The 13179-nt window shown below is 45.6% G+C and overlaps 1 non-coding gene across 1 annotated transcript; it reads right to left on the bottom strand.

Annotated features, from left to right (window-relative positions):
- Window positions 1–855: 855 nt before the first annotated feature.
- On the bottom strand, window positions 856–962 carry LOC145122977 (small nucleolar RNA R71). The gene has a single exon (XR_013714859.1). It is a non-coding gene; the product is annotated as a small nucleolar RNA R71 (small nucleolar RNA).
- Window positions 963–13179: the final 12217 nt, after the last annotated feature.

Genomic DNA, 13179 nt, shown 5'->3' with positions numbered 1-13179 from the left:
TGCTTTAAATTAATCGATCCTTTTTGTAGGTTAAAACCTGCAAGAAGTTACTTTTCTGTTTTAATTTTTTTTCTGCATTACAGGACTCACGACGTGAACCTTCAAGATTCACGACGTGAGAACTGAAGTCCTTAGTTTTGTTTATTTCAGTTCGTTTTGTTCAGTTTTACGTTTTATCTTTTTGTTTTATTCCAGGAGTTCATGACCAGAGGTTCCAACACACCTTTGGTGCCACCGCTGGAAGATCTGGAGTCTACGCTGCACAAAAAGAATAATAAAAAGTCGCCTTTACAAGAACTGAAATCAGCCTTTTCAAGGAAGTCAGGAAAGAAAACGAGAGAATCGAGTTCAGCCTCAAAGAGCAAGTTTGAAGTCTTCGATCAAACTCCTAACCCACACGAGACCGAGTACGAATCAGAAACAGGATTTGGACTTTATACGAGTGAACCTGAGAACGAGCCGGTGAACGAAATGGCGAACATTGATGAGATGGCCATGGGGGATTACAAGAAGCGCATTCGAGATGATGTGGGTTCGGGTTTAGTACATCCTACGATTCCTGCCAATGCCACATTCGAGTTAAAGGGGCATATCCTTACTGCACTCAAGGATATCCCATTCTATGGGAAGGATCATGAGGATGCTTTCAAGCATTTAGACGAGGTCAATGATATTGCGGATTATTTTAATACTCCTAATATCCCGAGGGAGACAGCTTTTTTAAGGATGTTACTAGTCACTTTCAAAGGAGCTGCAAAAGACTGGTTGAAAGCTCTTCCATCTGGTACGATCACCACATGGGCCCAATTGCATAAGAAATTTCTAGATCAGTTTTGCCCACCCTCCAAAATCTCTAAACTCAAGAAGGCGATTGCCAACTTTGAGCAAAACCCGGGGGAGTCATTATACGAGGCATGGGAGCGCTACAAGGGGTTGTTAAGGAATTGTCCTCAACATGACCTAAATCTTCAGCAGGAAATGTCGATATTTTATGATGGGGTGAATGGCATGACTAGACAACTCCTTGATTCACAAGGACCACTAACAAAGAAGAACCCAATTCAGGCCAAGGAGCTGGTTGAAGAATTTTCAAAGCACTCTCGTGAGTATCATAACCCAGGGCGTGATGGAATAAAGGGCAGTGGAGGTGCACAAACTGAAAGGATGGCTGCTGTGATGGCAATGCTTAGCACTATGGATAGAAGATTGACCCAAATGGACCAATCAATTCATGCAATTCGAGTTGGTTGCGAGAGATGTAGTGGCCCGCATTTGACAAAGGATTGCAATATGGATGAATATGGAAACAAGAAAGCTCAAGTTTGCTACTCAAGTGGGGACAAGTACGATGAAGACTGGAGGAAACCAAAGAAGGAGTGGCTGCCTTACGATGAATACAAGAAGCAAAAAGAAGAGAAATTTAGGCAAACTGGCAGAGGGTTCTACCAAAGAGAGCAACCACTAGTTGAAAAGAAATTAGAATTAGAGACCATGTTGATGAAATTTATGGAAGCTTCAGAAAAAAGACATGATGCTACTAACACTGCAATGGAAGAACAAAGAGCTATAATGAAGAATCATCACGCAATGATGATAGATCAGCAGGCATTAATTAAAAATCAGCAAGCCTCCATCAATAACCTTAAAATACAACTTGGACAACTCACCACTTTGGTTAATGAGAAGATGTTCCCGAAAAATCCTGAAAAAAAAGACTCAATCTCACGTAATGGCCATAGATACTGAAAAAGAGGCGATTTCTGAGTTCCTAGAAGCCTTAGAAGTGGAGCCACAGCAGCCCGATCCAAAGCCAAAGAAGCTGAAGCTCGAAATTGAAGAATCTGCTAGAATACCCAGTTCACGTCGTGAGCCCGCTATGCTCACGTCGTGGGCTCGGTCTGAACAAAAAAAATCAGTGTCTGTTCCAGCTTATAAATCACCTTTGCCATTCCCGTCTAGAGCTAATCTCAGTCCACTGGAGAGAGAACATCTGGAGTTTATCAAGCAATTGAAGGGTATTCCTATCAATACTCCTTTTATTGATTCACTTGCAAAAGTTCCAGAATATGCTAAGTTCCTACAAGACTTGTTAGACACTCGTCAGCAATTAAAGGAGAATTCTAAGGTGATTCTAAGTGAGCAAAGCTCAAAAGTTGTGTTGGGAGAGATACCTAAGAAGATGGGGGATCCTGGACGACTCACTCTCCCATGTGAGTTTGGGAATAATATGAAGGTTTATGCTTTAGCCGATTCTGGGGCTAGCATAAATTTGATGCCTTATTCGTTTTATCAAAAATTGAATATTCAGAAGTTGAAGGCTATAAAGATGACTATTCACATGGCGAACCGTTCAGTGACACAGCCCCGGGGCATTGTGGAAGATATTCTCGTGAAAATTGGGAAATTTGTTTTTCCAATAGACTTTGTGGTTTTGGATATGAAAGAAGATCCCAATGTACCAATTATTCTTGGTCGCTTGTTACTTAACACTGCTGGAGCTCTGGTTGATATACGCGAGTCCAAGCTCACCTTGAGAGTTGGGGATGAGAAGGAAATTTTTGGAATAGAAGATGGTTTCCAAGGGAGTCATGCTCAAGAAGAGGTTTTCAACATAGATGAAGAGAATGAACGAAGTGGATTCGAACTAAACAAGAGTGTTTTTACTTATTGATTGAATTTGAGTTAAGTTCGTCTAATCTTGTAAAATCAGATAAAACCCTTTTTAACTTGTTAATAATTAGGTTAATTTGCTAGCAAGTAGATTAATTAGTAACACCGTTCCCTGTGATCGATACCCGACTTACCCAAGCTATATTATAATCTGACTAGGTACACTGCCTATAGGTGCATAGTTAGTCTAAGTTTGTTAGGTTATAAATATTAAAATTAGTGGGTACTTTTGTGCACATCAGTAATATTACTAAAAATAACAATGTCATTTTGGGTTACACATAAGAACAAATATGAGCATAACTGAAAAGAGAATAATTTATAAGGACTAGTTTGTTAATTAATTAATAGTTTAATTAATTACATGAACCTAGATATTCTTGAATGTTCCATATAAAGGATTTAAATATCAGGATAAATAAAAAAAGTTAGATATAATTATTATGAGCCCTGATATTTATCTGTTACAGTTTGAATCCTTCCCTTAGATATATAGGGTCATAAAACTGAAAATTAAGCGTTAGAGAAATCAATCAAAACCAAAGAAAATGTGGAGGTGCTCTCAAGTCTCCAAAAAACCTAGATGTAACGCCTGGTTCCTGGTACGTATTTTTAATATAAGTTTTTGCATTTTTACTCTGGGACTCGACGAGTTAGAGGCCCCAACCCGTCGAGTAGATGCGAATTTTGGGACGTGGGTGGAAGAATCTACTTGCCGAGTTAGAAGACCCGAATCGACGAGTAGAACTGTCTTGATGAAACCCTAAATTTGAGTGTTTGCACCCTATTTAAACAACTTATAGGGTCTCCACTCCAGCCTCCATCACCCTCAGACTCCCTTCACGAAACCCTGATCGAATATCGAGTGTTCTTGAGCCTTTTTTGTGCCATTTGTGTGTTTTTGAAGCTTGAGAAGAAGGAGGAGGCTTGGGAGATCAAGAGAAAGCAAGTAGATCCAGAGGTTTTGGCACATTTCCAGCTCAGTTGAGGTATAAAGCTGATACCATGACTATTCATTTCTTAGATCTCCATTTAGGGCTATTTTCTACCTTTTCTAAGTCTTAGTGAAGCCATATCCGGGATTGTGAGTATCAATGGGGTTGTACTTTAGATCTTGAACCTTTAAGGGTTCCCATGGCATAAAGGTGCCAACTTTATGGACATGGGAGTCCCATGCACCATGTAGACTTCAATTTGCGTCCTTATGAGCTAGTTAACCCATGCATGCACGTAAAGTTTGTAACTTTACGTGCTATATCGATCCTAGGAGGTCAGATCTATGTTCTGGTTGCATTAAGCCCGACTGAAATCGACTTGGTAGACTTGGACTTTGGGGGTTCAGCGAGTCGCTCATTGGACTCGGCGAGTCGGGTCATGGTTCCCCAACCTTTTCTGTTTCTGATCGATCTGGTTGAGTTTAGAAGAGAACTCAACAAGATGGACGTGAATATGGACTTGAAGATCAAAGAACTCGACGAGCTCAAAGATGAACTCGACGAGTTCAAGGAAATGTCCCAACTTGTATGAAGAAGAACTCGACGAGTTCAAGTAAGAACTCGGTGAATCAAGGGCTAAACACTTCAACTTGTAAGAAGAAGGACTCGACGAGTTCATGGACGAGCTCGGCGAGTCAAGAGAAAAAAGGTCCCGATTCTGTATGAAGGAGAACTCGACGAGTTCTTGAAAGACTCGACGAGTAGAATCGAAGTTCCAGTATTTTGTGGATTATGGAACTCGACGAGTTGGTGGACCAACTCGGCGAGTTGAGTCAACCAGGTGTTGACTTTGACTAAAAGTTGACTTTGACCAGGGTGTTGACCTTGACTTTGACCTGAGTTGACCCTTGAAAGGGTTACGAGTATGAAATGGTAATTAAGGAAGGTTGTTATGTGTAGGAGTTTGAGGAGAGTTAATCCCAGCACCGAGGACAGTTCAGTTACTGCACGACATCGAGGTGAGTTACCTTCTAGTAGAAGTGGGTCTACGGCCACAATGTCGGCCCACTAGTAGGATTTGATTGTCAGATAATTGTCTTTGTGATAATTACCTGGGTTTGCCACAGTCTGATATGTTTGATGTGCTAGTATGATATGATGTTAGGTGATAGTGTTAGTAGGGGGAATAGTCCCCATGTTTCGGTTGTAAGGACCGAAGGGGTAGGTCGGGCACCCCGGTATGCCTGACAGTATGATTATGTTATATTATTATATGGTAGTAGTAGGGGGTGAAATAGTCCCCGTAACCGGTTGAGATAACCGGAGGGGTAGGTCGGACACCCCGGTATGTCTGACAGGGGTAGGTTAGGCACCCCGGTATGCCTCGCAGGGTAGGTCGGGCACCCAGATATGCCTGGCAGTATGTTTATAGTATGGTATGTGGTATGATGGGGGAACTCACTAAGCTTTGTGCTTACGGTTTCAGTTTTGTTTTCAGGTACCTCTTCTTCGAAGGGGAAGGATCTGGCACGGTAGCAGCGCATCGCACACACACACACACAGGATTTCCGCATTATGAGATTCATGGGATTGCACTCTGACATTGTTACTAGTTTATGATATGGTTTGAGACATGTGATTATGGTTTTATGAAATGATCTGATTCGATGATGTTTTCAGTAAACAATTTAATAAGTTACTTAATTAAAAGAAAATTTTTGGTCATGATTTTTAGGATGGTACAAGTTGGTATCAGAGCCTTGGTTTGAGGGATTCGGACACACCTTCGGGGGTGTCTGGACTCAAATCGAGGGTTTGAAAGATTTTTACAAGAAAATAGTTTTTCTAAAAATTAAAATAAGGAGTTTTGAGAAAGAACAAGGTGTGTGATGCGTGCGACCGGCCGAGCTCAAGTAAGTTTTCCCCAAAATACCCATACATGTTATGTCATGATGTGATATGATTATGAGAATTGCATGCTAGATTATGGCTAAGGATCTAGAAAGATGCCTTATGTGCCTATTATATGTGCTTATTGAGTTACATGCTAGAACTGATTAGTCAGTAATATGATGGCCTGAATAGGATATGCTTGGTATGGTTACTCAATGCTCGAATGCTTCTTGCTTTGTGCTTTTAGGAGTTCTAGTTATCTTTAGCTAACTAGTAAACTGATACGTTAAGTTACATATTGCGAGGACTAAATAATTTCAAAAGGTTAGGTCTAGCCTTATTGTGCAGCTCTTGTTTGATTCCAACCGTTGTAGGGTTGGACCTCTCATTCGAAGAATTATATGGTCTTAGTGATATGTAATGGTATCCGCAAGCTAGTTAGGTAAAGGTGGCAGGAATTCCTTATGCAGCTGATGGCGGAGAGTATGTCGGAGAGTTACCCTAGGGTAAGCCTAGGATGAGATTTGTGCAGAGAGCAGTAGTAGTAGAAGGGACTTGGTGAAGTCAAGGCAATCCTTGAGGAAAGTACGGATAGATGTGGAAGGTAGTATGGTCCCGTACTACTGAAAGCAGAGGATCCGTACTCGAGTCAAGGATGGTTGAGATAGAACCAGGGAACTTGTAATATATGAGACCTCTCGAGGTTATGTATGACCCTGACGATTATGTGTTTTGTTTCAGAATGGTGATGATTACGCAAAACGGAGGAGGAGGTTCAGGGTCGGGATCAGGTTCAGGATCAGGTTCGGGATCGGGTGTCGAGCCAGTTGATGAGGGACTACGTGAGTTCATTGCTTCTGAGATCACTAGAGGCATCCTTTAGTCGACCCCGGTGATTTTTGGGTCGATCAAGGAAGGGATTATCGAGCTGATGGAGGATCGCCTCAGGGTGTTTCGGAGTGACACAGCTGTCATTCAGTCAGGGACACGCACACTCTCCTTCAAGGACTTCAGGGGATGTGGTGCGCCCGACTTCCACGGGGTGAAGGTCCCCATTGTTTCTAGGAGATGGATCGCAGACATGGAGTCTGCTCATTTGACGAGCTTCTGCACTGAGGGGTCGAAGGTCCAGTATGTTTCAGGATGTTTGAGGGACCGAGCTCGAGATTGGTGGGAGGCGGTCAGTGATTCCTTGGGAGCCCCAGCCATTGAGGCTATGACTTGGTCGGACTTTGTGACCAGGTTTAGGGCTGAGTTTGTGCCGGCTGTGGAGCTTCAGCAGCTGGCCAGAGAGTTCATGGATATGAGGCAGACGAATGAGTCGGTGGCGGAGATTACCGCCAAGTTCAGGGAGAGGGCCTTACTGGTGCCTTAGTATGCAGGGGATGAGGAGATGCGGAAGACCCGCTATCATGACATGTTGAGAGCTGACATTCGGAAACATGTCAACTACTCGACATGCCCGACATTGGATGACATTATTACGAGGGCGAGGGAGAAGGAGATTGACATTGAGCACCTCCGGAAGAGGAAGGCAGAGACTGAGCAGGGTACTGGGGTTTCGGGAAAGAACCCCAAGGGGTTCAACTCTAGGTCGAAGGGCCATCAGGGCCGGAGCCGCTGCGGGAAGTGCGGCAAGCCACATGAGGGGGTTTGTAGACTAGGGTCATCGGGCTGCTACAAATGCGGCAAGACTGGGCACTTGGGCAAGGAATGTACTGCTCCTACACCTATCTTCCAGACATCAGACCTGATTTGCTTTCATTGCAATCAGAAGGGCCATAAAAAGGCCAACTGCCCGAGATTGACAGCAGCAGCGCCAGCTCCAGCGACCCTGCGGATTACGGATGGCCGACAGGGCAAGACAAATGCTCCGGTGGTGAGGATCCGAGCCTTCCAGCTGACTGCCGAGGAGGCGCGTGCCGCACCTGATGTGGTGACGGGTATGTTTTCTTCTCCCTAACTCTTATTTCATGTCGATTATGATATTTATGTACTGTGTTTATGTGTATGTTTAGGGTCGTTCCATGTGAACAGTATCCCAGTACAGGTCTTATTCGATTCAGGGGCTACCCGATCGTTTATCTCTCTTGCGCTTAGCAAGAGGTTTTCTAAGTCTTCAGGCATGTTAGACTATCCTTTAGAGGTTGAGATTGTTGACGATCGATCTATCCGAGCATCAGAGGTTTTCAGAGACTGCGTGTTGAGGTTATACGACGAGCGTTACCTCGTAGACTTGGTTCCCATTCCATTACGTGGGAACAAGGTTATCATAGGCATGGACTGGTTGAGCCCCAATAGGGAGGTGATCGACTGTGCACAACAGATGGTGCATATCAGGACCCCAAGTGGGGGAGAGCTGGTGATTCAGGGCGAGAGGCCACAACGAGAACCAGCTTTGTGCTCAGCAGCAAGGGCTAGGCGCTACCTTCAGTAGGGTTACGCAGGGTACGTCGCCTAAGTTATGGATACCCGGGAAGCGGGTAAGGCGAACGTGAGCGATGTGCCAGTTGTGCGAGAGTACCCAGATGTGTTCCCAGAGGAGTTGCCTGGGATACCTCTGGAGAGACAGGTGGAGTTCCGAATTGACCTCGTTCCTGGTACGACACCGATAGCCAAGGCACCATATCGGTTGGCTCCTCCCGAGATGCAGGAGTTGTCTATATAGCTGCAGGAGCTGTTAGACAAAGGATTTATCAGGCCGAGCAGTTCGACTTGGGGATCCCCGATTCTGTTTGTGAAGAAGAAGGATGGGTCCCACCGGATGTGCATAGACTATCGGGAGTTGAACAAGGTAATGGTGAAGAACCGTTACCCACTCTCGAGGATTGACGGCCTCTTCGATCAGCTGTAGGGGCATCTTGGTTTTCCAAGATCGATTTGCATTCAGGATATCATCAGATGAGAGTCAGAGACGAGGATGTACAGAAGAATGATTTTCGGACTTGCTACAGTCATTACGAGTTCGTGGTGATGCCCTTCGGGCTCACCAATGCTCCCGCCGCGTTCATGGACCTCATGAACCGCGTATGCAGACCGATGTTGGATCGGTCTGTGATAGTCTTTATCGATGACATATTGGTTTACTCTAAGACATAGGAGCAGATCGAGGAGCACTTGCGAGAGGTGTTGGATACCCTGAAGAAGGAGAGCTTGTACGTCAAGTTCTTCAAGTGCGAGTTCTGGTTGCGCAAGGTGTAGTTTCTGGGGCACCTTGTCAACCAGAACGGTATTCTGGTCAAACCAGCCAAGGTGGAGGCCGTAATGAGATGGGAGGTTCCGAAGTCTCCATCTGAGATTCGGAGTTTCCTAGGGCTAGCAGGCTATTACCGGAGATTCATTCAGGACTTCTCCAAGGTATCCGTACCCTTGACCCGACTGACGAAGAAGGTCGTGGTCTTTCGTTGGGAGCCTAAGCAGCAGGCAGCATTTGAGACATTGAGGCAGAGGTTATGTGAGGCACCGATCCTAGCCCTGCCAGAGGGCGTGAAGGATTTTGTAGTATACTGCGATGCGTCAATTTCAGGGTTGGGCGCAGTACTGATGCAGAGAGGGCACGTCATCGCCTACGCCTCGAGGCAGCTAAAGCCTCACCAGGCGAACTACCCGACGCATGATTTGGAGTTGGGGGCGGTCGTCTTCGCCCTCAAGATTTGGAGAAATTACCTCTATGGGGTCCGTTGTACCATTTACACTAATCACAAGAGTCTGAGGTACCTCATGGATCAGCCGAATCTGAACATGAGGCAGCGTCGGTGGCTAGATGTGGTGAAGGATTACGACTGTGAGATCCTCTACCACCCGGGGAAGGCCAATGTTGTGGCCGATGCTCTTAGCCGCAAGGCAGCCCCGATCATAGAAATTTGCTTGCGGATGACAGTAGTGACTCCACTGTTGGAGCAGATCCGAGAGGCCCAGCAGGAGGCTATGAAGGAGGAACATCGGAAGAGCGAGCGTATTGTGGGTCAGGTTTCCTCCTTCGACTATGATAGTCGTGGGTTGTTGACACTACACCGTAGAGTGTGGGTTCCATATCATGGAGGGGTGCGCCAAGTTTTGATGGAGGAGGCGCACAAATCCAGATTCTCGATTCATCCCGGGGCGACGAAGATGTACAGAGATCTCCGTCCTGATTACTGGTGGCCCTGCATGAAGCGGGATGTAGCCTGGTACGTTGAGAGATGCCTGACCTGCAGGAAGGTCAAGGCAGAGCACCAGAGGCCTCACGGCAAGACACGGCCGTTGGATATACCTATGTGGAAATGGGAAGATATTACTATGGATTTCATCACGAAGCTTCCCAGGACCGCACGGGGAGTGGATTCGATTTGGGTCATCGTGGATCGATTGACCAAGAGCGCCCATTTCATTCTGATCCAGGAGAGCATTTCGGCCGAGAAGCTAGTCGGCATCTACATTAGAGAGGTAGTAGCACGACACGGAGTGCCAGTCTCCGTGATTTCTGACAGAGACGTGCGGTTGAATTCCAGATTCTGGAAGAAGTTCCACGACGAGTTGGGTACTCGTCTGCACTTCAGCATCGCTTTTCACCCGCATACGGATGGTCAGAGCGAGCGGACCATCCAGACCTTGGAGGATATGCTGCGGGAAAGCGTTTTAGACTTTGGTGGTAGCTGGGATACCTACCTTCCCTTGGCAGAGTTTTCCTACAATAATAGCTACCACGCGAGTATTGACCGTCCTCCCTTTGAGATGTTATACGGGAGGAAGTGCAAAACCCTGATATGTTGGGGTGAGGTTTGGGCAGAGGTTCATGGGGAGTAACGAAGTGGTACTCAAGATGACGGAGAGGATCCAACAGGTCCGGAGCAGGCTTCAGACTGCTCAGAGTCGGCAAAAAAGTTATGTCGACAAGCGTCGTTCGGACCTGGAATTCCAGGTCGTGGATATGGTTCTCCTGAAGGTCTCACCTTGGAAAGGTGTCATCCGGTTCAGGAAGCGGGGCAAGTTAGGCCCTAGGTATATCGGTCCTTTCAGGGTTGCAGCTCGGGTGGAAAAGGTGGCGTATAGGCTAGATCTGCCAGCCAAGCTTAGCCAGATTCACAGTACCTTTCACGTCTCCCAGTTGCGGAAGTGTCTGGTAGACGACTCTGGAGTGGTGCCTCTAGAGGATACTCAGGTGGATGACAGCTTGAACTACATAGAGCGACCAGTAGCTATCCTCGACAGGAAGTCGAAAGACCTGAGGAACAAGAGGGTTGAGATGGTGAAGGTGCAATGGCAGCACCGTAAGGGCTAAGAATGGACTTAGGAGCCGGAGGACGAGATGAGAGAACACTACCCCGAGCTTTTTCCAGATGCAGCAACAGACTTCGAGGACAAAGTCTAAAATAAGCGGGGGAGAGTTGTAACGCCCGGTTCCCGGTACGTATTTTTAATATAAGTTTTGCATTTTTACTTTGGGACTCGACGAGTTGGAAGCCCCAACTCGTCGAGTAGATGTGAAATTTGGTACGCGGGTGGAAGAATCTACTCGCCGAGTCGGAAGACCCGACTCGACGAGTAGACCTGTCTGGATGAAACCCTAAATTTGAGGGTTTACACCTTATTTAAACAACTTATAGGGTCTCCACTCCAACCTCCATCACCCTCAGACTCCCTTCATGAAACCCTGATCGAATATTGAGTGTTCTTGAGCCTTTTTTGTGCCATTTGTGTGTTTTTGAAGCTTGAAAAGAAGGAGGAGGCTTGGGAGATCAAGAGAAAGCAAGTAGATCCAGAGGTTTTGGCACATTTCCAGCTCAGTTGAGGTAGAAAGTTGATACCTTGACTATTCATTTCTTAGATCTCCATTTAGGGCTATTTTCTACCTTTTCTAAGTCTTAGTGAAGCCATATTCGGGATTGTGAGTATCAATGGGGTTGTACTTCAGATGTTGAACCTTTAAGGGTTCCCATGGCATAAATGTGCCAACTTTATGGCCATGGGAGTCCGATGCACCATGTAGACTTCATTTTGCATCCTTATGAGCTAGTTAACTCATGCATGCACGTAAAGTTTGTAACTTTACGTGCTATATCGATCCTAGGAGGTCAGATCTATGTTCTGGATGCATTAAGCCCGAATGAAATCGACTTGGTAGACTTGGACTTTGGGGGACTCAGCCAGTTGCTCATAGGACTCGGCGAGTCGGGTCATGGTTCCCCAACCTTTTCTGTTTCTGATCGATCTGGTTGAGTCTAGAAGAGGACTCAACAAGATGGACGTGAATATGGACTTGAAGATCAAAGAACTCGACGAGTTCAAGGATGAACTCGGCGAGTTCAAGGCAATGTCACAACTTGTATGAAGAAGAACTCGACGAGTTCAAGGAAGAACTCGACGAGTTCAAGGAAGAACTCGGCGAGTCAGGGGCTAAACACTTCAACTTGTAAGAAGAAGGACTCGACGAGTTCATGGACGAGCTCGGCGAGTCAAGAGCAAAAAGGTCCCGATTCTGTATGAAGGAGAACTCGACGAGTTCTTGAAAGACTCGACGAGTAGGATCGAAGTTCCAGTATTTTGTGGATTATGGAACTCGACGAGTTGGTGGACCAACTCGACGAGTTGAGTCAACCAGGTGTTGACTTTGACCAAAAGTTGACTTTGACCAGGGTGTTGACCTTGACTTTGACCTGAGTTGACCCTTGAAAGGGTTACGAGTATGAAATAGTAATTAAGGAAGGTTGTTATGTGTAGGAGTTTGAGGAGAGTTGATCCCAGCACCGAGGACAGTTCAGTTACTGCACGACATCGAGGTGAGTTATCTTCTAGTAGAAGTGGGTCTACGACCACAATGTCGGCTCACTAGTAGGAGTTGCTTGTCAGATAATTGTATTTGTGATAATTACCTGGGTTTGCCACTGTCTGATATGTTTAATGTGCTAGTATGATATGATGTTAGGTGATAGTGGTAGTAGGGGGAATAGTCCCCATGTTTCGGTTGTAAGGACCAAAGGGGTAGGTCGGGCACCCCGATATGCCTGACAGTATGATTATGTTATATTATTATGTGGTAGTAGTATGGGTGAAATAGTCCCTTAACCGGTTGAGATAACCGGAGGGGTAGGTCGAACACCCTGGTATGTCTGACAGGGGTAGGTTAGGCACCCCGGTATGCCTAGCAGGGTAGGTCGGGCACCCAAATATGTCTGGCAGTATGTTTATAGTATGGTATGTGGTATGATGGGGGAACTCACTAAGTTTTGTGCTTACAGTTTCAGTTTTGTTTTCAGGTACCTCTTCTTCGAAGGGGAAGGAGTCAGCACGGTAACAACGCATCACATACACACACACAGGATTTCCGCATTATGAGATTCATGGGATAACACTCTGACATTGTTACTATTTTATGATATGGTTTGAGACATGTGACTATGGTTTTATGAAATGATATGATTCGATGATGTTTTTCAGTAAACAAAACTATAAGTTAATTAAAAACAAAATTTTTGGTCATGATTTTTGGGATGTTACACTAGAAGTTGATTACCGCACCACGAAGAAGGAGTCTCTGCATCACGGAGAGTCGATTCCAGATTCAAATTGTTCTAATTCATGGTGTGCTTTTCGTTAGGCGATTCCAGTTTGTTGTTTGTATCTTGGGTGCAATCACAAGAGAGGGATTCTGCATTGGATCCTCCAAGTCTGATCAATTGGCGAAATCAAAGAAACCAAAGAA

The sequence above is a fragment of the Lactuca virosa genome, chromosome 6 (assembly GCF_052849685.1).
Source record: "Lactuca virosa cultivar CGN04683 chromosome 6, Lactuca_virosa_CGN04683_v6, whole genome shotgun sequence".
Taxonomy (NCBI): Eukaryota; Viridiplantae; Streptophyta; class Magnoliopsida; order Asterales; family Asteraceae; genus Lactuca; species Lactuca virosa.
The sequence above is the reverse complement of the archived record's forward strand: the minus strand, read 5'-3'. Positions and strand labels throughout refer to the sequence as shown.